At 35.3% G+C, this 26102-nt stretch overlaps 1 long non-coding RNA gene across 1 annotated transcript in view; it reads left to right on the top strand.

Moving 5' to 3' along the window:
• LOC129533344 (uncharacterized) overlaps positions 1-26102 on the top strand; it is an 88376-nt gene that overhangs the window by 40547 nt on the left and 21727 nt on the right. The window contains exon 2 of the long non-coding RNA XR_008679483.2: positions 20649-20708. This is a non-coding gene — a long non-coding RNA (uncharacterized lncRNA). The remainder of the gene's footprint in view (positions 1-20648; positions 20709-26102) is intronic.

Raw genomic sequence — 26102 nt, forward strand, 5'->3', positions numbered from 1 at the left:
AGGCTGAGGCAGGAGAATCGCTTGAACCCGGGAGCCAGAGGTTGCAGTGAGCCGAGATCGTGCCACTGCACTCCAGCCTGGGTGACAGAGCAAGACTCTGTCAAAACAAAACAAAAAAAAAACAAAATTACATATATAAAAATATCACTACACAATGAAAATTAAATACAAACATTTTCATAGTAATAAAATCTATATGTGTGACTTGCAAACATGCACGTGAAAGAAATGCCACAGGAAGTTCTGACTGAAGGCAAATGATCCTGGATGAAATTTGAATCTTCAGAAAAGATCACTAGACATCATAAATATGTAAGTATAAACACGAGAAAATGCGGTATTTGGTTTTCTCTTTCTGCATTAGTTTGCTTAGGTAATGACCTCCAGCTGCATCCATGTTGCTGCAAAGGACAAATTATTTACGTGTAGAAATACTTTTTTTTTTACTGTGTAGGTTTCATGGTGTATATGTATCACATTTTTAAAAAATCAAATCCACTGTTGATGGGCACCTAGATTGATTCCATGTCTTTGCTACCATGAACAGTACTGCAATAAATGTATACACGTGTCTTTTTGCTAGAAAGATTATTTTCCTTTGGATACATACCCAGTAATGAGATTGCTGGGCTGAATGGTAGTTATATTTTTAATTCTTTAAAACTGCTTTCCAAAAAGGTTGAACTAATTTGCATTCCCACTAGAATTGTGCAAATAAGTGTTCTCTTTTCTCCACAACTTTCCCCAAATGTTTTATTTTTTGACTTTTTAATAGTGGCCATTCTGACTGCTGTGACATAACATCTCAAGGTGAATTGAACTGCATTTCTCTGAACTTTAGTGATGCCAAACAATTTCTCATGTTTATTAGCTGTTTGTATGTCTTCTTTTGAGAAGTGTCTGTTCATGTCCTTTGTCCACTTTTTAGAGGGGTCGTTTGCTTTTTCCTTAGATGATTTTTAAGTTCCTTATACATAAATTCTAGATATTAATCTTTTGTCAGATGCATAGTTTGTAAATATTTTCTCCCATTCTGTACGTTTTCCATTTGCTCTGTTGAGAGTTTTTTTGTTTGTTTCTGTCCAGAAGCTCTTTAGTTTAATTAAGTCTCAATTGTCTATTCTGATTTTGCTGCATTTGCTTTTGAGGTCTTCATCATAAATTCTTTGCCTAGGCCAGTGTCTAGAATACTATTTTCTGTTTTTCTCTGAATTTTTATACTTTGAGGTCATTCATTTAAGTCTTTAATTCATCTTTCTTTTTTTAATTATTATTATACTTTAAGTTTTAGGGTACATGTGCACAATGTGCAGGTTTGTTATATATGTATACATGTGCCATGTTGGTGTGCTGCACCCATTAACTTCTCATTTACATTAGGTATATCTCCTAATGCTATCCCTCCCCTCTCCCCCGACTCCACAACAGTCCCTGGTGTGTGATATTCCCCTTCCTGTGTCCATGTGTTCTCATTGTTCAATTCCCACCTATGAGTAAGGACATGCGCTGTTTGGTTTTTTGTCCTTGTGATAGTTTGCTGAGAATGATGGTTTCCAGTTTCATCCATGTCCCTACAAAGGACATGAACTCATCCTTTTTTATGGCTGCATACTATTCCATGGTGTATATGTGCCACATTTTCTTAACCCAGTCTATCATTGTTGGACATTTGGGTTGGTTCCAAGTCTTTGCTATTGTGAATAGCGCTGCAATAAACATACGTATGCATGTGTCTTTATAGCAGCATGATTTCTAATCCTTTGGGTATATACCCGGTAATGGGATTGCTGGGTCAAATGGTATTTCTAGTTCTAGATCCTTGAGGAATCGCCACACTGACTTCCACAATGGTTAAACTAGTTTACAGTCCCACCGACAGTGTAAAAGTGTTCCTATTTCTCCACATCCTCTCCAGCACCTGTTGTTTCCTGACTTTTTAATGATCACCATTCTAACTGGTGTGAGATGGTATCTCACTGTGGTTTTGATTTGCATTTCTCTGATGGCCAGTGATGGTGAGCATTTTTTCATGTGTCTGTTGGCTGCATAAATGTCTTCTTTTGAGAAGTGTCTGTTCATATCCTTTTCCTACTTTTTGATGGGGTTGTTTGTTTTTTTTCTTGTAGATTTGTTTGAGTTCATTGTAGATTCTGGATATTAGCCCTTTGTCAGATGAGTAGGTTTTTGCAACCTACTCATCTGACAAAGGGCTAATATCCAGAGCTAATATTTGTATATGGTGAGAAGTGGGCTACAATTTCATTCTTCTTCACACAGTTGGCCAGTTTTCCCAGCACCGTTTGTTGAATAGGGTGTCCTTTCCTGCATTGTTTATTTGTGTTGACTTTGTTGTAAGTGTGTGGCTTTACCTCAGGGGACTCTGTTATGTTCCAGTGGCCTCTCTGCTTATTTTTGTGTCAGTACCATGCTGTTGAGGTTCCTTCAGCCTTATAGTATAGTTTAAAGTGCTATTTGTCTTTTTTTTTTTTTTTAGGATTACCTTGGCTGTTCAGACTGTTGTTTTGTTTGTTTCATATGAATATTAGAATAGTTTTTCTAATTCTGTGAAAAATGATGTTAGTTTCATAAAATAGCATTGAATCTGTAAATTTATTTGGGCAATATAGACATGTTCACAATATTGATTCTTCCAACCTATGAGCATAGCATGCTTTTCCATTTGTTTGCATTGTCTGTGATGTCTTTCAGCAGTGTTTTATAGTTCTCTTTGTAGAAATCTTTCACCTCCTTGGTTAGGTGCATTCCTAGGTAATTTTTTTGTAGCTATTGTAAAAGGGACTGTATTATTTTTTAGCTTGAATGTTATTGGTGTATAGAAATGCTACTACTGATTTTGGATGTGATTTCATATCCTGGGATTTTGATGAAGTCATTTATCAGGTCTAATAATCCTTTGGCGGAATCTTTAGTGTTTTCTAGTTATAGAATCTCGTTGTCAGGGAAGATAGATAATTTGACTTCTCCTTGTTCTATTTGGATGCCTTTTTATTTCTGTCTCTCACCTCACAGTTCTGATTAGGACTTCTGCTACTATGTTGACTAGGAGTGGTGACAGCGGGCATCCTTGTCTTGTTTCAGTTCTCAAGTGAAATGCTTCCAGCTTTTGCCTGTTCAGTATTATGTTGGCTGTGGATTTTTCATAGATGGCCTTATTATTTTTGAGGTATGTTCCTTCAGTGCCTAGTTTGCGGAAGATTTTTATCTTGCAATGATGTAAGATTTTAGTGAATGCCTTTTCTGCATCTATTGAGATGATCATATGGTTTTTGTTTTTAATATTGTTTATCTGATGAATCACATTTATTGATTTGCATAAGGTGAATCATCCTTGCATCCCAGGAAGGGATGATGGTAGTGAATTAACTTTTTGAAGTGCTGCTGGATTTGGTTTGCTAGCATTTTGTTAAGAATTTTTGCCTCTACGTTCATCAGGGACATTAGTCTATAGTTTCCTTTTTTTTGTTGCTGTGTCTTTGCCAGATTTTGCTGTCAGGATGATACTGGATTTGTAGAATGATTTAGGGAGGAGTCCCCCCTCCTCAATTTTTTTGAATAGTTTCATTAGGATTGGTAACAGCTCTTCTTTGTACATCTGGTAGAATTTGGCTGTTAATTGATCCGGTCCTGGGCTTTTTTAGGTTGGTAGGTTTTTATTATTTATTCAATTTCACTACTCATTATTTGTCTGTTCAGGGTTTCTCTTTGTTCCTGGTTCAATTTTGGGAGGTAGCGTGTTTCCAGTAATTTATCCATTTCCTCTAGATTTTCTAATTTTTACACATAGAGATGTTCATAGTAGTCTCCAGGATCTTTTGTATTTCTGTGGGACTGGTTATAATGTCACCTTTGTTATTTCCGATTGCACTTATTTGGATCTCCTCTTTGTTTATCTTTGCTAATCTAGCTAGCAGTCTATCAATCTTGCTTATCATTTAAAAAAACACATTTTTTGTTTCAATGATCTTTTGTATGGCTTTTGGGGTCTCAATGTCACTTAGTTCTGCTCTGAGTTTATTATTTTTTTGTCTTCTAGCTTTGGGTTAAGTTTGTTCTTGTTTTTCTAGTTCCTTTAGGTGTGATGTTAAATTATTAATTTGAGATCTTTTGATCTTCTTTATGTTGCCATTTAGCACTATAAACTTTCCTCATAACACTGCTTTTGCTGCATCCCAGAGGTTTTGGTATGTCATGTCTCTATTTTCATTTGTTTCAAATAACTTTTTGATTTTGGTCTTAATTCTGTTGTCTACCCAAAAGTCATTCAGGAGTAAGTTTTTTGTTTGTTTGTTTTTGTTGTTGTTTGTTTGTTTTTAGCTTAATTGTATTTTTTATTTGAGTGTCCCTCTTGGTATTGATTTTTATTTTTATTTCCTTGTTTTCTGAGAAGATGCTTGATATAATTTCAATTTTTTAAAATTTATCAAGACTTGCTTTCTGACCAAGCATGTGGTCCGTCTTTGAGTATGTTCCACATGTAGATTAGCAGAATGTATATTCTGTGGTAGTTGGGTGCCATATTTTGTGAATTTTTATTAGGTCCAATTGGTCAAGTGTCAAATTTAAGTTCATAGTTAGTTAGTGCTATGCCTTGATGATCTGTCTAATGCTATTAGTGGGATACTGAAGCTTACCACTATTACTGTGTGGCTGTCAACATCTTTTATTAGGTCTAACAGTAATTGTTTTACAAATCTGGGCGCGCCAATGTTTAGTGCATTTATATTTGCTAGAGCAAGAACCTTAACTAATGCCATCTGCAGTTTAGGTCCCATGAATTTTCTTTAGATTACTTCCAGGATTTTTGAACTAATCTTCAGTGTTCTGGTCTTCCCATCTGTTTCCATGTCTCCGCATCCTACCTACAGATCTCCCAGTAGCTGCAGGTCACAGAGCCACAGAGGCTGCAGCAGAACGACCTGGGGCCTCTAGGAGTGGCAGAGACACAGCAGTGAAGATGGGACCCAGGGCTGACAGTTGGGTGCATATATATTTAAAATAGTTAAATCTTCTTGTTAAAATGAACCCTTTATCATGGTGTAATGCTCTTTGTTCTTTTTTACTGTTGCTGGCTTAAAGTCAATTTTATCTTATACAAGAATAGTGAACCCTGCTCCCTTTAGTTTTCCACTGAAGCAAGACATTTTAGAATGATCTAAGGGTCAATTCTTTGGTGGGACAAAACAATTATATTTTGCATGCACATAGTAGCAGAGCTTCGAAATGCATAAAGCTCCTTTTGACAGAATTGAAGGGAGAAATATATAAATACACTTGGAGATTTAACACTTCCATTCAGTAATTGACAAAACAGTGAGACAAAAATGTTAGTAAAGGCACAGAAGATCTGAACAACACTATGGACCACATCGACTTAATTGACATGTATGGAACACTACCCCCAAGAACTTCAAAATACACATTCTTTTCAAGTGCATATAGCACATTCACTGAAATTCTAATATAAATTAAGTTCTAAGTATAATGCCTACCACCATGAAATTAAAATAGAAATCAATATAAATATTTTGAAAATCCCCAAATATTTGAAAATTCATCAACATGAGATACTGTCATGAAAATAAGCAAGCTGGCCGGCACGGTGGCTCACACTTGTAATCCCAGCACTTTGGAAGGCCAAGGCAGGAAGGTCACCTGAGGTCAGGAGTTTGAGACCAGCCTGGCCAACATGGTGAGACCCCATTTCTTCTAAAACTATGAAAATTAGCTAGGCGTGGTGGTGCATGTCCGTAATTGCAGCTACTCGGGAGGCTGAGGGGAGAGAATCACTTGAGCCCTGTGCCTGGGAGGCAGAGGTTGCAGTGAGCTGACATCGCATCACTGCATTCCAGCCTGGGAAACAGAGCGAGCAGAGCGAGACTCAGTCTCAAAAAAAAAAAAAAAAAAAAAAAAAAAGCAATGGGCTGGAAAATATTTCCAAACATATATCTGGCAAAACAAGTATCCTGAATACAGAAATAAATTGTAAATACCAGTAATAAGAAGATAAACAATCTAATTAAAAATAGGAAAAGGGTATGAACATAAGGATTGCCAAAAGCACAAAAACAAGTGATGAACATTATTAGTTATCAGAGAAATGTAAATTAAACTACAGTGAGATACTACTACATACCCACCAGAATGGCTAAAGTTAAAAAGCTTGACAACTTCAAATGTTAGTGACAATGTGAATCAACTAGAACTCTCATGCATTTTTGGTGTGAGAATAAAATATGACAACCGCTTTGGAAAAATGTTGGATAGTTTCATATAAAACTAAACAATCATCCATCAATTCTGTTTCTAGATATTTACTCAAGATAAATTATAATATTTTTTCACAGACAGACTTATACAAGAATATTTACAGCATCTTTTTTCACAATAGACAGACTGAAAACAATCTAGGTATCCATCAATAAGAGAATGACTTAAACACACACACACACACATTGTATGCATGTTCATATAATGAAATACTATTTAACACTGAAAAGAGAGGAACTAATGCTACACACAAAAACATGGATAAACCTCAAAAATAATAGCTACATAAAAGAAACCTTACCCAGAAGAGTACATACTGAATGATTTCATGTACATGAAATTTTAAAACAGGCAAAATTAATCATGATGAAATGTAATCAGAAAGGGGAGTGCCTCTGGGGGTGGCAGGAATGGGATTGATTAAGAAGGAGCATAAAGAACTTTTCTGAACTGATGGCAATGCTTTATGTTTTGTTAGGATTTGGATTCCACGGGCGTATTTATACTGAATGGTACAGTTAAGATGAGTGTTATTTTAGGAGGGTGCCTTCTCCATTATCACAGAAGGGAAGGAGAAAATTGAGCTGTTTTCCTTTTATACAATAATGTTCAGGGACTGAGTTTCATAATCTTTGATTCCTCATCATCACCAGCAAACTGCTCTCAGAAATATTCTTCTTAGCAAATATTAGATAAATATATATGCTTCTGTTATTTTCTTTTCCTGTTTTGTTCTGTGTTCAACATTTTTATAAACTACAGGAATAGTGAGCTCATTGATGCCATTGTCAAGTAATTTAATGGGTACATATTAGTTTTAGTTCTCACCAAATTTATGTAGTTCATGTGATACACAGTAACAAATACATAGCTTTAAAAAGGTAAGGTCAATAGCTTATACTTTCTACCTGCTCATAAAAATGCCAACAAGAGAAAGCAGGAACGATCTAAAATTGACACCCTAACATCACAATTAAAAGAACTAGAGAACCAAGAGCAAACACATTCAAAAGCTAGCAGAAGGCAAGAAATAACTAAATCAGAGCAGAACTGAGGGAGATAGAGACACAAAAAACCCTTCAAAAATCAATGAATCCAGGAGCTGGTTTTTTGAAAAGATCAACAAAATTGATAGACCACTGGCAAGACTAATAAAGAAGAAAAGAGAGAATAATCAAATAGATGCAATAAAAAATGATAAAGGGGATATCACCACCAATCCCACAGAAACACAAACTAGCATCAGAGAATACCATAAACACCTCTATGCAAATAAACTAGAAAATCTAGAAGAAATGGATAAATTCCTGGACACATACACCCTCCCAAGACTAACCCAGGAAGAAGTTGAATCCCCGAATAGACTAATAACAGGCTCTGAAGTTGAGGCAATAATTAATAGCCTACCAACCAAAAAAAGTCCAGGACCAGATGGATTCACAGCCGAATTCTACCAGAGGTAGAAGGAGGAGCTGGTACCATTCCTTCTGAAACTATTCCAATCAATAGAAAAAGAGGGAATCCTCCCTAACTCATTTTATGAGGCCAAAATCATCCTGATACCAAAGCCTGGCAGAGACACAACAAAAAATGAGAATTTTAGACCAATATCCCTGATAAACATCGATGCAAAAATACTCAGTAAAATACTGGGAAACTGAATCCAGCTGCACATCAAAAAGCTTATCCACCATGATCAAATGGGCTTCATCCATGGGATGCAAGGCTGGTTCGACATATGCAAATCAATAAATATTATCCAGCATATAAACAGAACCAAAGACAAAAACCACACAATTATCTCAATAGATACAGAAAAGGCTTTGACAAAATTCAACAGGACTTCATGCTAAAAACTCTCAATAAATTAGGTATTGATGGGACATATCTCAAAATAATAAGAGCTATTTATGACAAACCCACAGCCAATATCATACTGAATGGGCAAAAACTGGAAGCATTCCCTTTGAAAACTGGCACAAGACAGGGATGCCCTCTCTCACCACTTATATTCAACATAGTGTTGGAAGTTCTGGCCAGGGCAATCAGACAGGAGAAAGGAATAAAGCGTATTCAATTAGGAAAAGAGGAAGTCAAATTGTCCCTGTTTGCAGATGACATGATTCTATATCTAGAAAATCCCATCATCTCAGCCCAAAATCTCCTTAAGCTGATAAGCAACTTCAGCAAATTCTCAGGATACAAAATCAATGTACAAAAATCACAAGCATTCTTATACACCAATAACAGACAAACAGAGAGCCAAATCATGAGTGAAATCCCATTCACAATTCCTTCAAAGAGAATAAAATACCTAGGAATCTAACTTACAAGGGACGTGAAGGACCTCTTCAAGGAGAACTACGAACCACTGCTCAATGAAATAAAAGAGGATACAAACAAATGGAAGAACATTCCATGCTCATGGATAGAAAGAATCAGTATCGTGAAAATGGCCATACTGCCCACGGTAATTTATAGATTTAATGCCATCCCCATCAAGCTACCAATGACTTTCTTCACAGAATTGGAAAAAACTACTTTAAAGTTCATGTGGAACCAAAAAAAGAGCCCACATTGCCAAGACAATCCTAAGCAAAAAGAACAAAGCTGGAGGCATCACACTACCTGACTTCAAACTATACTACAAGGCTACAGTAACCAAAACAGCATGGTACTGGTACCAAAACAGAGATATAGACCAATGAAACAGAACAGAGCCCTCAGAAATAATACCACACATCTGCAACCATCTGATCTTTGACAAACCTGACAAAAACAAGAAATGGGGAAAGGATTCCCTATATAATGAATGGTACTGGGAAAACTGGCTAACCATATGTAGAAAGCTGAAACTGAATCCCTTCCTTACATCTTATATAAAAATTAATTCAAGGTGGATTAAAGACTTAAATATTAGACCTAAAGCCATAAAAACTCTAGAAGAAAACCTAGGCAATGCCATTCAGGACATAGGCATGGTCAAGGACTTCATGTCTAAAACATCAAAAGCAATGGCAACAAAATTGACAAATGTGATCTAATTCAAGTAAAGAGCTTCTGCACAGCAAAAGAAACTGCTATCAGAATGAACAGGCAACCTACAGAATGGGAGAAAATTTTTGCAATCTACTCATCTGACAAATGGCTAATATCCGGAATCTACAAAGAACTCAAACAAACGTACAAGAAAAAAACAACAACTCCATCAAAAAGTGGGCAAAGGATATGAACAGACACTTCTCAAAAGAAGACATTTATGCAGCCAACAGACACATGAAAAAATGCTCATCATCACTGGCCATCAGAGAAATGCAAATCAAAACCACAATGAGATACCATCTCATACCAGTTAGAATAGTGATCATTAAAAAGTCAGGAAACAACAGGTGCTGGAGAGGATGTGGAGAAATAGGAACACTTTTACACTGTTGGTGGGACTGTAAACAAGTTCAACCATTTTGGAAGACAGTGTGGCGATTCCTCAAGGATCTAGAACTAGAAATACCATTTGACTCAGCCATCCCATTACTTGGTATATACCCAAAGGATTATAAATCATGCTGCTATAAAGACACATGCACACGTATGTTTATTGCGGCACTATTCACAATAGCAAAGACTTGGAACCAACCCAAATGTCCATCAATGATAGACTGGATTAAAAAAATGTGGCACATATACACCATGGAATAGTATGCAGCCATAAAAAAGGATGAGTTCATGTCCTTTGTAGGGACATGGATGAGCTGGAAACCATCATTCTCAGCAAACTATCCCAAGGACACAAAACCAAACACCACATGTTCTCACTCATAGGTGGGAATTGAACAATGAGAACACTTGGACACAGGGCGGGGAACATCACACACCAGGGCCTGTCACGGGATGGGGGGATGGGGAGGGATAGCATCAGGAGATATACCTAATGTAAATGACGAGTTAATGGGCGCACCACACCAACATGGCACATGTATACATATGTAACAAACCTGCACATTGTGCACATGTACCCTAGAACTTAAAGTATTAAAAAAAAAAAGAGTTAGCTGCTGAGTCACATGGTTTAAATGATTGTCTGAGAATTTCACTGATGCAATTTCCAACTGTTAATCAACACCATTTAAGCCTGGTCTGCAAGTCATCAGTTTTAGTGGCTATATAAACCCTAGTGGTTTTGTGAAATAATTTGGATTTGTTATTTCTTGAAGCAACTTTGTTAAAGTCAGCAAATTGGAGGTGGAAATATCTATTAGAAAAAAAATAACACATATTGGCAAAGGTGTGGGAAAAAAGGAATCCTACTACACAGTTGGTGGAAATGTAAATTGGTACAGCCATTAAGGAAAACAGTATGGAAGTTCATAAAAAAAATAGAGCTACCATATAACGCAGTAATCCCTCTTCTAAGTATATACCCAAGTAGATACAAGTCACCACTGTGTAAAGATACTTGCACTCTTGTGTTCATTGCAGCATTTTTCACAATAGCCAATGTATAGAAATAACCTAAGTCCCTATTTATGAGCAAATGGATAAAGAAAAGGATATACACACACAAACACACACACACACACACACACACGTATATATACATATATATATATATATATATGGAATGTAACATTAATCCATTATTCAACCTTAAAGAAGAAGGAGATTCTGCCATTCGAGTCCATCTGGTTTCTTTGGATGGACTCGAAGAACATTTTGATAAGTGAAATAAGCCAGATAAAGAAAAAAATATTGCAAATACAAAGAGATAGAGAGTAAAACAGTGGTTGGCAGTGGTTACCATGGGTGAGTTGTGGGTAGGAGAGGAAATGCAGATATGTAGGTCAAAGAATACAAAATAGCAGATATGGAAGATGAACAAGTTTAAATAGCTAATGTATAACATGAAGATTAAAGTTAGTAAAATTGTATTGTATTAGGGATTTTTATTAAATAAGAAGATTTTAGCTGTTCTTGTAACAAAAAGTAACTATGTGAGATGTAAAACGTGTTAATGTATTTCACTATAGTAATCATTTACTATTTGTATGTATCCCATAATATCATATCACCATGTTGTAAACCTCAAATATACACAATAAAATGTATCCAATTTTGTAAAAGCCTAGTCGCTGTAACAGAAGTCAATGGAGGAAGGAGATATCCGCTGGCCAAGCTCCTTGCTTTCAATTCCCCTGACTGACACCCTCTCTCGGGAAGTTGTCCAGGAAAAATGATAAGTCATTCCAGGCCCCATCAAGAAAGCTGTTTGGGTTGGAAGATGATTTTCCTTGTTTTCATCAAACTCTCCCAAAAATGAAGTGAAAATATATATGTATAAAAAAGAAGAAGCTGCAAATCTTCACTCTAAATATTAACTTATTCTTACATTAAACAACAATACCTCTGGCTGTAGGATCTAATTTGTGGTCCTACTCTAAATGATAAATCTTGTCCTGACGTTCTTCATCTGTAAAATGTAAAGCTTTTCTTTTGTGTATGACCTCTCTGGGCTCCCTGAATTTTATTCATTTAGCTTTATTTCCACTCCTGTTTTCAGAAATCGTGCTTGAGGGTCACTCTTGTTACAGTTTTACTTAGAAATAAGAAGAAAAGGCATTCTTCATACCTCAAATTTAGCATATTCAAAGGGCAAATTAAAATCAAATTAGGTATAAAAAATTTCTACAGGTGAAACAAACTCATCCAGTGGTAGCTGAGACACTGTCTTCTCATTTTGAGGTTTCTGAAACTCTGTATGTCTGTGTGTGTTTGTATATGTGTCTATCAGGTGTATAAGTGTTTTCTTATAAGGTTGACTGAGATATAACTTTCATAATACTTTGTCATTGAGCCAATTTAGCTTTCTTCTGTAACATTTTTTTTTTAAAAAAGCAATGTTTCAGGCCTATATTGCTAGACTAGTTTTAATAAAAGTCTTATACTTTAGCATTATTTCAGTAAATACAGTGCTCCATAAACGTGTGTCTTAAAGATGAGGGCATTGCTAAGGCCAGTGTCATAGGTTAAATTGTGGCCCCCTACTGTTGATCAGTTTCAGTGCAAAGCCCCAGTACCTCAGAATGTGACTTTACTTGGAAATAGTCATTGAGTATATAATCGGTTAAGATGGAACTCATCCTGGAGTAAGGTGACTCCTAATCTAATGTGAATGGTAGAATGGTATCCATACAAAAGGGAAAATTTGAACACAGACATACATATACGGGATAATTTCGTGTGAACATGAAGAAAAATACTAGGCAAGGAAAGCCAAAGATCGCCAGCAAACCCCTCAAAGCTAAGAGACAGGTGTGGAAAATATTTTCCCGCCTAGTCCTCACACAGAACCAATCCTGACAATACCTTGATTTTGGATCTCTAGCTTCCATAACTGTGAGACAATAAGTTTTTCTAGTTTTAAGTCATCAGTTTGTGTCACTTTGTTCAGGAACCCTAAGAAGTAGAAAGAGAAATAAAAGGGTCAGTTATAAAGTGGCCAAGAAGAGGGAGAACAGAAGTTATACCCAAGGAGGAGTAAGTTATGCTTGTTGAATCTGTCCCCAGTCTTGCTGACAAGCCACTTTACTCATGAGAAATGCCACACGAACATGCATGTCTGTGTGGGTGGTCTCTACTTTACAGACTCCTGGGTCTCTCTCCCAGCTGGTACGCTACATGCCACCACCAAACCTTGTTGTTAGAAATTGAAAACAGTAGCAGCGGGAGGATTCCCACCACTGTGAAGCCACTGGAGAACAATGAAGGATTAGGATTGTTAGTGATGGAAGTCCCTAGGGTAAGGAATTTGGGGGCTTTTTCCACCTCATCAAAGCTCTTCTACTTTGTGACCCTCTCTCTCCCATACCTTTTTCTTAACATTGAACTTTGATTCCTAGAATTTTTTTTTTTTAAGAGACAGGGTTGTGCTCTGTCACCCAGGCTAGAGGGCAGTGGTATGATAATAGTTCACTGTAGCCTCCATCTCCTGTGCTTAAGCAGTCCTCCTTTCTCAGCCTCCCAAGTAACTGGGACTACAGCTGCACAATACTTACTGAACCTGGCTAATTTTTTCATTTTTTATAGAAACAGGGGTCTCACGTTGTTGGTCAGGCTGGTCCTGAACTCCTGGGCCCAAGAGATCTTCCCACCTCAGCCTCCCAAAGTGCTGGGATTACAGGCATAAGCCACCATGCCTGGCCTGAGTCCTAGCATTAAGACTATGTCTCCTGTTTCTTTTGTCCTATTTATTGACCGGCATGACCCTCAGATATTCTGAATAAATTGTGTTTGGAATTTAGGTTTGTTTTTTTGGTTTCAGAAGTGGTTAATAAAAAAAAAAAAAGAACTGCAAGTTAAATAAACTTTTATTTTAAAATTTAAAATGGTGAGGGTTATCACGATACAGTCAGAAGTAACTGACCAAAAATTTAAGTAACATTGATAGAGGACTATTTCCTTCTATTTCTCAGATCTGCCTTCTTTTCTTGGTGGGAGTTTTAAAGCAATTGGGGGCCATATTGAAAACCCCCTCCTCCTTGTGGTGGCTCCTTAGAAAGTCCTGACATTTGCTCTGATTGGACCCAACGTGGATCATGTGTCTATTTATGAGCCAGTCACTGTGAAAATTGTTCAGATTGACTTGGGCTTAGATGGCATACATTTATCTGAAGTTCTGATGGAGCATGGATTAAAGTCATGGAGAGATGCTTTACCAAGAAAATTAAGGGGTTGTAATCAGAATAAAGGGGAAATGATTGTTGTTATTAAATATGAAAGAATTCTGCTTACATCATCTTAAAATAGGTTAATATGAACTCTGTAGAAGGTACTGTGCAAGGTACTGAGTATTCAGAGTTGAATTAGACATGGTCCTACTTTCGAGAGGTTTATAGTCTACTGAGAAGACAACTGTATAAGGCAATAAGTATACTAGTGTGTTATGTGTTTTGTAACAGCAGCACAAGTGAAGTGGTAAATGAAGAGAGAGGACGTAAAAGTTACTAGTATTCATTCCATCTGGGGCATGGCAGGTCTTGGAGTTGGTGGAGATGTTTGAAAACACTCCACATAATGAGTTTTGTTGAACTGGATTTGACAGATAAATGAGGGTAAAAGAGATGGGGATGGAGAGGGAAGCATTAAATCAGAAGAACAAAATATTTCTACCAGTTATAAATAGGAGATATAGCTTCTGTGAGGATGGCCTGCCACCACTAAACTGTTAAAATGATTAGACTTAAAACATTCATCTCTGGCTGTTTATGTGCCTGTCCAAACCAGAGCTTATGTTTGGTTTCATTTTTTTTGAGAATTTTAATCACATACAATTATGGCATATACTATATTTATTGTGTGGAGGTGATCAAGAGTGGAGTCTGACAGGCAAATGTATTTAAGTGATAAAGAATTAACTCATCTAATCCTTATAACAAAGCTGTCTTATGAACATATAAACAATCATTAATTTCATGCCAGTGCCCTTTGTGTTTCCATGTTATTTCTACTTATTTCATGTGGGGATATCACTTTTTGTGGTTAAATACTCTAATTCACTGGAATGTTAAAATATTAAATTCAGAGTCCTATGATGTTTTTATAATAGTTAATGGTAGTGCCTTTAATCCAAATAAGTTTGTATTTTAACCTTGGATTCCAACACCAGCTGTGTGATCTTGTAACATTACTCAGACTCTCTGGGCCTCTATTCTATCATTAAAGTGATTATAATAGTATAATCCCTTAGGATTTTTATGGCGATTAAAGACATAATATATGCAAGTGTTTAGTAGAATCTTTGGGACAAAATAAATGTTTATTAAATGTGACTGCTAGAATGACAATAAAAGCAATTTGATGGTTTAATAACCAAATCACTGTTGAAATGGATTACCATAGACCCATTTTGCTCAGAATGCTGATCTTCATTATTCTAATTAAAGATAATTCAATCATAGAGCCCCATTTTAAAAAAATGAATTTTTTCATAGAGCGCTGATCACAGGATTGGGTGTGACAGTGTCCCAATCTTAGTTCTTTCGCGGTTAGGTTGAGTTTTGTTATGAACCCAAAGCTTCCTCTTAAGACTTCAGTTTTTGCATTCATAAAATGACATTAATGACCTCTACTGCCTTTCAAATAAAAAATTATATATTTTTAATACCATAAGTGGCCCTTTACAATAGCCCTTCTTGCTCACTAGCCTGTGGTTTTATCAAAAACATTTTGTTATGTATAGTATATTCAGGCATTACATCGGAATATGAAAGTGCTGATTCAGCAAATGTGTTAAACTTTCATTTTATGGTGATGCATTTTATGAGAGTATGTGCATTAAACATCAAGTACAGAAAGCGCATACCCATTTAAGTGTAAATATATGTATATGTGACATTTATCCTCCTATAAATAAGCCTGTGGATATACAAAAAAAGCAAAATATGATAAATATTTATTTCCTAAGCCTAGCTCTAGAAGATTTCACTTCCAAGCACTGTGAGCCTACCAGACAAATGCTGGCCTAAACTGAAAACTTTGAAATGTGCCTTAGGAGACAGGAGATTTTGATTTTGTAGCAATGATGCAGAGGGCCAATGTCAATGTAGTTCTCCTTCCAAGCATTTTGACTCAATAGCGAGGTCCATTTTCACGTATGATTCTGATGACATTACCTAAGTGGAAAAGGATACTCTTCCTAAAGTACCAGATCAATCTAAATGCTTTTGATAGTCTTCAGAAAGAAGAGCCAAGTACATTAAACATAGTGTAGTCCTGGGGACTCAACAAAGCCTTCTAGCCTAAATGTATTAAGAGATTGTCTGAAGCAACAATTTCACTATCCTGGCAGATGTGTTTATTTGGTTTTGATGCTAATATATATCCTTTTGTATTATCCATCAATGGGAAAAGGATTGGACACCACTAATGTACACTATGATCAAAAAATAAATACAATAGAACAATAACAAAAAAGAAAAACCAATTTTCTTAGAAGGTCATCTGAACTTAGTATACATTATTTTATTATTTATTTATTTATTTATTTTAGAGAGAAGGTCTTACTCTCTTGCCCAGGCTGAACACAGTGGTTGTGATCACAGCTCTTTGTAACCTTGAACTCCTGGGCTTAAGTGATCCTCTGCCTCAGCCTTTCCAGTAGCTGGAGACTACAGGTGTGGGCCACCATGCCCACCTAATGGATATCAGGTTTTGCTATGTTGCTCAAGCTGGTCTCGAACTTCTGTCCGTAAGTGATCCTCCTGCTTCAGTCTCCAAAAGCACTGAGATTACAGATGTGAGTCACTGTGCCTGGTCCTTAAGAGCATATTTTAAAGAAATGACACAGAAACACAGAAATCCCCGGAAGAACTTGCTATAGTACAGTATGGGGGCTGGGAGGGTGTTCTGCCATATTTAGTAAAGGACTGCAAAGATGGACACAGAGTACATATTAGAAAAATTCTGATTACCTGATGTACTGAAGCAAAACGGGAGTAGAATATAAACCAGCAGAGCATTTAGAAAAGAGTACTGAACAATGAACTGGTTGTCCCAGGATGAAGCCCTGAATCCTCCACTAATAATGTCAGAGATATTGGCACATTCATAAACTCTCTGAGTTTCTTGTGTAAAATGGAATTTGTTTAGTCAAACTCATGTTATTGTGACACAAACTGTATAACATGTTTAAGTAATTTATAAATTTTATTTGTTAATTCAAAATTTAAATCTTGCACATTTATGAAGACCTACCTAAAACACTGCAGGGAATGGCCAGATAAAAGACAAGGTATCTCTTACATCAAGCTCTTCCTGTATAGTTTACAGACAAGTCACATGCATGAATCAAGTAGATAATGAGAGACAGTGAATTATGATATCTCTTCAACTATGTATAAACATAGCAACTAGAAGCATTAAGTATGTATATTGAGTTTTTTCTCCTCTTCCAATAACTGGACTTTTGCTGGGCTCCACTTTTAATGGCGTTTTATATAAATGTTTTCCACAGCCTTCTCTCAACCATTTTTGCTGTATCCTTTCTCACAAGATGAACTTAATTACTCTGCCATCAATGCAAGGTGGAACTTCCTGCATTCTTCACTGATACAACTATACTGGCTACCTACAGCCGGCAAATGTTCTGATTGCCCAGAGCCCATGCCCTATTGCTGATGACCGGTACCATGTTAGTTATTAACTGTTGGCTTTACATGGATAACTCTTGTCCACATTTCCATCCTCCTTTCCAAACACTGCACCTGGAAGTCTTGCCAACTTGTTAAGGTTATTGCTAAACCTTAACACATCATCTGCTTTCCTCACATTGGCTTTCTTTTTTCTAGTGCTTATTTTGATACAGGGTTTGTTGTTTTAGTTGTCTCCCTTTCTCCATACTTATTAAGTGCTTTTTCTTTTCTTTTCCATTTTGAAATAACTGTTGTACACTTTTTTGTTCAGTTCATAATTACTGTACCTAAGTTGACGGCCATTTCCTTGAATCATTGCACATTTTTTTTTGCTCCTAGTTCATTTTCTCTCTAATTTCACAATCAATGTTTACAAATTAACCTTAAGTCATTTTTTATTTTTTAAAACTTCAATGCTATTTCTCTAGTTAATAAAATCACCATTCAACAGGCTTCAGATTGATACTTTGAGTCCAACATACCTTCCCTTTCATATTTTCTCTCACACACTGTATGCTGTGTTCAAGTGCACTGAGACTTATTATATGCTAATCAGAAAAGACTTCATAGAAGAAGTAGTATCTGATAAGTGTCAGGAACCCTGCTTCATGCTTGTGTGAAACCCTGAATAAATCCCTTATAATACTAGTTTTCTCACTAGATCAAGTTTCCAAACCCACCCACCTCAATGGTGCCTTCCCTGATTTTTGCAGAGTAAAATGTGATTTCTCCCTATTTGAAAACTTCACAGTAGTTTGTTCTTGTTTAAAAATGACTTACCACTTTCTGCCTTTCATTATAATGATTTGTTTTATACTTGTAGTTCTCCCTCATTAGATTTCAAGCTCCTTGAGAGAAGGAACTTTATCTTATATTCTTTGCAGTATCTTTGACTATATTTATATTTGATTTTTTGTAGTATCAATGGCCATTGAATTGAAAGATTCCAATAGACAAACTAATGCTTGTTTTGACTCTCATTTACAGGACTGCAACTAAACTAAAATACAAAAATTACACACACACATACATTCACACACAGACACACACACACACACATACTAAAATTCATCAATGGTGCGCTGGTATATCAGGTAATCAGAGTCTTCCTAGCACATAACCTGTGTCCATCTTTATTGTCCTCTGCTGAATGTGGCAGAACACCCTTTCAAACCCCATGCCTTACTGCAGATAGTTTTTTTAGAAAATTTATTTCATTCAACAATCTGAATGAATTTTTCCTCTTATGCATAAATTTAGAAGCCACGATTGCTACTATTTGTGTTTTCTTTTCTAATATATTTTAATATAATATCTTATTCCATTGGCAAATGAAATCCAGTGCTTCCAGGTAAATAAAAATTGGCTAGCCTATTTATTTATTTATTTATTTATTTATTTATTTATTTATTTATTTTAAATTCACTTTCTAGTTGAAAGAGACTTAAAGTGCTGTCAATTGACAAACTTCTGTCTCTGAAAATAACATGGCAATTTTCCCAGGTGATGGTGTTTCTGTAGCTGTTTAAACCCAGTTAAAATTTCACATATAGTAATGGGTTCTATTAATCTTTTAGAAAGCAGTCACTTTAAAAGACAATAGTTAAATGAGATGAAGAGTGATGATACCTCATCAGTATATAGAGTGAAGCTAAAAGTCTTTTAAATATATTTCCATCCACTGAGGTCACTATCATAAAGATAAACTGTCTCCTTATCACCACAAGATGGTGACACTTTCTGAACCAGGATTTGATAATGGATGGACCTTAGATGTAAATTATTATGAATGTACATGCAATTTTAATTACCATTTATTCTTTCTGCAGAATTGTATTAAGTGGCCACAGTATCCTGGGAATTGTATGAGAGGCTAAATCTATAAAAAAGATTTTGTTCTAAATGTATTCTTTAATATATTTACTGTAATAGATGCTCTTTGGAGAAAAAAAATCCTCTTGTCAAATAATGTTGGGAAATGTCTCTATCTCCCTTTTAGAAATGTACGTGCATATTAGCATATGACAATTTCCGATAACGCCGGCACTAAAAAACACCCTGCTTGACTTTGTTTACTACAGTTTCTCCCATATGTTTTTGACAAGAAAATGTTTGTGTTTATGTCCCCTCTTGCCTGGTCATAACTGTCACCAATAGATAATGCTCTGGATAAGCCTCTGGGACTTTCCATCATCTCAGTATAACTTATAAAGTCTTGTTTACACACTGACATACACATATTGAGGAAGGCACACATCTCATAGGAAACTTGTCCCTTGTATGGAAGATGAATAAGATTTCAATTTTTATCCTCATTCGCAATCTGTTTAACTTTGAGAAAATCACTTCACCTCTCTGGGCCAAATTATTTCCATTGCATAAAAGTAAAAATAACAATGAATTTGTACTCTAAAGTTGAGGAGCAGATCTTATGATGGCTGTTAGTATTATGATGATAGCTTAACCTTATGATGATATTACCACCAACTTTGAGAATGAGAATGTATGCTTATAATACCATTAAGATGAAATATAAACTATAGTGCACCTAACAAGTTATGAACACAAGTGAAGAACATGTTGGGTTTGGCTCACATCCAGGTGATATAGCTTATTTAAAGACACATGGCTCTCCTGAAGAGACATCTGGAGATTTTGGGTGATTTTCTCCCAGTTTTCTAGCATATAGCACTAAAAGGTTTTTACTGTTCACTTATACATGATTAGATTTGGCTATGCATGTCCCTGAAATAGTTGATAAAGAAAATATATGATTGACTTGAGCAATTGAAAGGATGTAAAATTTCATAATAAATAAAAGCAGTTATTAAGAATTTTTAAGGAGCCAGTGTACCAAGAGAAAATTGAATGCTGTGATGATATTTAATATAAATTCAATCCAAAACAGCCATTTTATGGAAACCCAATGAGTTAATCAACACTATTTCAGAGGTTATATAGACATGGGCAAGAGATTTATGCTATTTTACTAATAAATAATCTTTGTTATACTTTCTTTTAAATGTAAGAAATTTTAAAATTTCAAAAAGAGGTAAATTTATTACCTGAGTTCTAAATCTGTCCCTAAAGAGCTGTGTGACATTAGGCAATGTCGCTTTACTTCTATGCTCTCATGTTTTATATATACATAAAGACTTCAACCTTATCTATTTTCAGATATAAAAATTATTATCAAAGAAATAATGCAGAGATGTCAGAACTCTGATGAAAATGAAGGTAAGTCATTGCAATACGTATTTTCTATTCGCCTCAGTTGAAAAGTGACCTTTAGTATAAAGTTATTTGAAAATACTAATTCATGGGTAAATTCAGTTATAGCTACTTTGAGTTAATATGATTTGTGGAAATGCACAATTCAAATGGTATTGGATGTATATTTGAGAGATTGCGACAGTCTAATAAGTTACTAAATATGAAGGAGTCACGAGACAGACATCATACTCAAGCATTACAAAATTTAGTTGTGTGGTCCTTCTACAGAGCCAAAGAAAATACCTTATTTAACATCTTAGAAAAAGTGTGTGTTTGAGCCATGGAAATAATAATACAGATACATTTTAATCACCTTTTGGTAGCAAGGAATAAATGCAATGTATAAAGACCACAGGCCACATTGCCTATCTTTAAACTCTAGAACTGAAACTCCCGGGGCAGTTCTTTCAGTTATGTGCTTTGGGGAAGGAACCCTCATTCTCTATGGTTCAGTTTTCTCATCTGAAAAACAGGAATAATAATAGTAAGTATCTTACAAAACGTTTTTTGGTAATTAACAATGCATGGAAAACATAGTAGCTGTTTCTTACAGAAAGTGCTTTATTAATGTAAGCAAATTTTAAGATTAATACTCAAAAACCGGTTTCAATAAAGGTAGAGTAACTTGATTTATACTAATTATTCTGCTAATAACAATAATAAGCAATTATTAAAACAACTGCTATAAAACAATTGTCTAAAGCGCTGGAAACTAGAAGAGAAACAATGCTTTTTAAAAAAAGGATTTTAAAAAATTCTGAGAGTTTTGGAATTCAATAGCTTTTCTCCAAAGGAACCTCTAATATACCTTGGATCCTTCTGGGTGCAAGGCCTACAAAAACACAGAAGCAGGCTGCATCTGGGAGAATAAAGACTTGGGCAGAAATTAAAGCAGCTCTATGTTTGAGAAACATTTGGGGTTCAAGTCTTAACAAGTTAGAGGGGTTCAGTAAATACCTTGGGATTTTCATGGAAATCCCAGAAGAACCATGCCTTACAAATAAAGATAAACGGCTACATCCTAGTTCTAAGAGCAAAACCAGTATTCTTAACAGCCCCACTTAAAACCGAGCTTAAATAAGATAAATCAAACTTCCCATTTTCTAATTCCCTACTGAAACAAAACACATTTTTTTGAAAAGGATGACATAATTCAGATTTTCTACAACATGGTATGCATAATGTCCAGTGTGCAGCTAAAATTTAAAATGTGTAGGAATAAAGAGGAAAATTGAACACAAAATTAAAAAAAAAACAGAAATAGACCTACAGATGACCCAGATACTGGAATTAGCAATGAAATTCTTTAAAGCAGGTTTAATATACATTAAAATGGGTTTTATACATATATGAGAGGAATCAGGAAAATATGATGAAAATAGGTAAACAGATGGAGAGCCAAAGCAGAGATGGAAAAATCTAAAAAGGAACCACATGGAATTATTACAAGAGAATAATATATCATCTACAGTATAAAAGATCTTTGGATGGACTAGACATAGCAGAAAAATGAATCAACATGTGAAAACAAATAAAATATCAAAGATGCTAGAACTCCCCAAACACTTTAAGCCTTGAGAAAGATGTGACTGTAATCCAAGTCACATATGGTTACAACTTCTGTTCTTAGATTACAGATTAAATCACTTTCTTTGTTTTTTTAATTCTGTACAATGACTGGAGAGAATTAAATGATGTAAGGGATAAAAAAATCCTGCTTTCCTAATTAATGACCCTTATTATAGATTAACTTCTTGTTGTCCTGCTTTGATTAGACAAGATGACAGAAAACCCATGTTTATTACATCTTGTGTAAAACATGTTAAATGTTCATTTCCTAAAAAGAAGCACTGACTATAACCAGTCAAAATGCCGTAACTATGTGCCAAACTTGTGTGAATAATGTTGTAGTCTTCCGAAAAACTCCTTTGTCTCTGCCTATAGAATGAAACACTAACTTCTCTGCTTCAGAATGCTGACTCCATTGCTCTGCAGTTGGAGTTCCCAGGTGGTCCATTCTCACACGTTGTGCTAGGATAAGCTTTTTAAATTTGATTCTAACTCTTTTGGTTAATTTAAGTTGGCAAACAGATACAAGGACACATCACTATAAATTATTTGAACAGAAACACAGAATATATGAAAATGAAAAGTCATAATAGAGTCTGTAAGTCTTGTATCATGGCCAGGTGCAGTGGCTCACATCTGTAATCTCAGCACTTTTGGAGGCTGAGCTGAGAGGATCACTTGAGCCCAGTACAAGATCAGCCTGGGCAATATAGCAAGATCCCATCTCTAAAAAGGGCCTGTATTATAATACCAAATGATAATATGTAATTATCAAGCAGAGGAGTGAATAGAGAAGAAAATAAGTATTTGAAGATATAATAGTGAAAATATTTCTAAAAATGACACAATGTATTTAGCCATAGACCTAGAATCCACAAAACTCCAAGCAAAAACAACAGCAAAAAAGAAAAACACACCTGTAGGCATTATATCAGACTATTAAAAACAAAAATAAAGAACAAAAATGGTAAAAGCAGTCAAATATAATGGACAATAATAAGGATTTAACAACAGTAAGGATGATAACTCACTTATTATCAGAAAAAAAAGAAAGCCATGAAATAAAAATATATCTTCTAAGTACTGGGGGTGGTAGTGAAAGGAGCTATGAACCTAGTATTTTCCAAATGTCTTTAATAGAAGAAGAATAAATTCTTTTGGAGGGAGGAAATAAAAACTAAAATAATCTGTCATGAAAAAGTGAAGAAAAGATTAAGACAATTGGAAATAGTAAATATGTGGGTATACAAAATAGGTTATATTTTTCTTATTTAAAAATGTCTAACTGTTTAGGGCAATAAATACTGATATTCACAGAAGTAAAATATTAGCAGATTTGGCAAATAAAATTATACACATTAAGGTATAATATTAACTTGAGTAGCAACCACTGAGAAATAAAACAAAGAAATATAGCTAATAGATTACAAGGGGAGATCAAATGAAATCATATGAAGTACTCAACTAGGACAAAAAAAAAAGAAGGAAGAATGGAGCAAAGTACCAGACAGAACTTTTAGGAAACACATAGCCAGATGTCGGACTTAAACTCAACATAACTATAATGTTATTTGATATATATGGACTAAACACTCCAATTAAAAGAAACATATTGTCAGACTAGTTTTAGTGATGAATCATACTACAAGCATATATGAAGACATGGCCAGGTTGAAAATGATAGATTGGGAAAAGATAGGCAAAGCAACCACATATCATAAGAAACCCATATTAATAGCAAACAAAGTAGATTTCAGGAAAGTGAGTATTATCAGAGATAAATAAGGATATTTTACAAATATAAATGATTTTTTTTCAAAAGTTAATAGAACACAAAGACAGAAATCAGTAAGGATATATAAAAATTGGGCAACAGTAGTAACCAATGTGATGAAATTGACATTTACAACATACCACCTGGAACACCTTCAGAATACATATTCATCTTAGGTATGTATAAAACATTTACTAAAAAATAGACCATATGCTGTAAATCAAGTACTAATTGATTCAAGATTAAAAATAAACAGTATGTGTTCTTGGCTCATAATAAAATTAAAAATACATGACAAAAATAAAATTAGAACTTTTCACATATTTGAAATCAAGCAACACACTTATAGTCAGTGGACTGAAGAAGAAATCATGAAAGACATTAGAATAGTCCAGGTGTGGTGGCTCACCCCTGTAATCCCAGTCTTTGGGAGACTGAGGTGGAAGGATCTCTTGAGGCCACGAGTTCGAGACCAACCCAAGCAACATAGTGAGACCCCACTCCACACACAAAGACACACACACACACACACACACACAAATTTAAAAAATTAGCCAAGTATAGTGGCATGCCTCTGTATTCCTAGCTACTTAGGAGACTGAGGCAGGAGGATCACTTGAGCCCAAGTGTGTGAGGCTGCAGTGAGCCATGATCCAGCCACTGCACTCGAGCCTGGATGACAGAGTGAGATCCTGTCTCAAAAAAAAAAGAAAGAAAAGAAAAGAAAGAAAGAAAAGAAAAGAAATTAGAAAATATTTTGACATGATAATATATAGAAAATTTAAAAATTGAGAGGGAAATATTTATGGTCTCAAATTTACACATTAGAAAACATGAAAGTTTTGAAATAAGATAATAACTCAAGGAGATTTTAAAAAAGATGAGCAATTAAACCCAAACGACAAGAGTAAAGCAAACATAAATAAGAATAAGATGGTACTGCCACAAAAAGACAAATAGACAAATGGAACAGAATAGAGAACTGATAAGTAAATCTATGCATTTAAAGCCAACTGATTTTTTACAAAGACACCAAGAACACACACTGGGAAAAGAACAGTGTCTTCAATAAATGGTGCTGAGAAAAATGGATATATATTTGCAGAAGAAAGAAATTAGACCCATATCTCTCACTCTATATATATATATATATATATGTATGTATGTATGTATGTATGTATGTATGTATATATAAACCCTAAATGGATTGACGATTTAAATGTAAAACCCAAAACCAAAACTGTGAAACAACTAGAGTAAAACATAGGGGAAATGCTTGACAAAATTGTACTGAACAAGGATTAAAAAAAAAAAAAAGCACAGGCAACAAAAACAAAAATAGACATATATTATTATGTCAAGCTTAAGAGCTTCTGCACAGTAAAGGAAGAAATAGTGTGAACAGATATCTATAGAATGGAAGAAAATATTTGAAAACTATTCATCTTACAAGGGATTAATATCCAGAATATATAAGGGACTCAAACAACTCAATAACGAAAATACAAATAATCCAATATAAACATGGACAAAGGGTTTGAATAGGCATTTGTCCAAAGAAGACATACAAATAGCAATCAGTTAAAATTTTTTAATAAAACATTTCAACATCACTAATCATCAGGGAAATGCAAATCAAAATCACAATGAGACCTTACCTCGGTTAGAATGGTTACAATCAAAAATACAAAAAATAACAAATGCTTGTAAGGATGTGGAGAAAGAGGAATTCTTATGCAATCTTGGTGGGAATGTAAACAGCTGTTATACAAAAGAGTATGGGCCGGGTGCAGTGGCTCACACCAGTAATCCCGGCACTTTGGGAGGCTAAGGTGGGCAGAACACCAGAGGTCAGGAGTTGGAGGCCAGCCTGGCCAACATGGTGAAACCGTCTCTCTACTAAAATACAAAAATTAGTCGGACGTGGTGTCGGGTCGGGCGCCTGTAATCCCAGCTGCTTGGGAGGCTGAGGCAAGAGAATCACTTGAATCCAGGAGGTGGAGGCTGCAGTAAGC

This window comes from Gorilla gorilla, chromosome 4, assembly GCF_029281585.2.
Source record: "Gorilla gorilla gorilla isolate KB3781 chromosome 4, NHGRI_mGorGor1-v2.1_pri, whole genome shotgun sequence".
Taxonomy (NCBI): domain Eukaryota; kingdom Metazoa; phylum Chordata; class Mammalia; order Primates; family Hominidae; genus Gorilla; species Gorilla gorilla.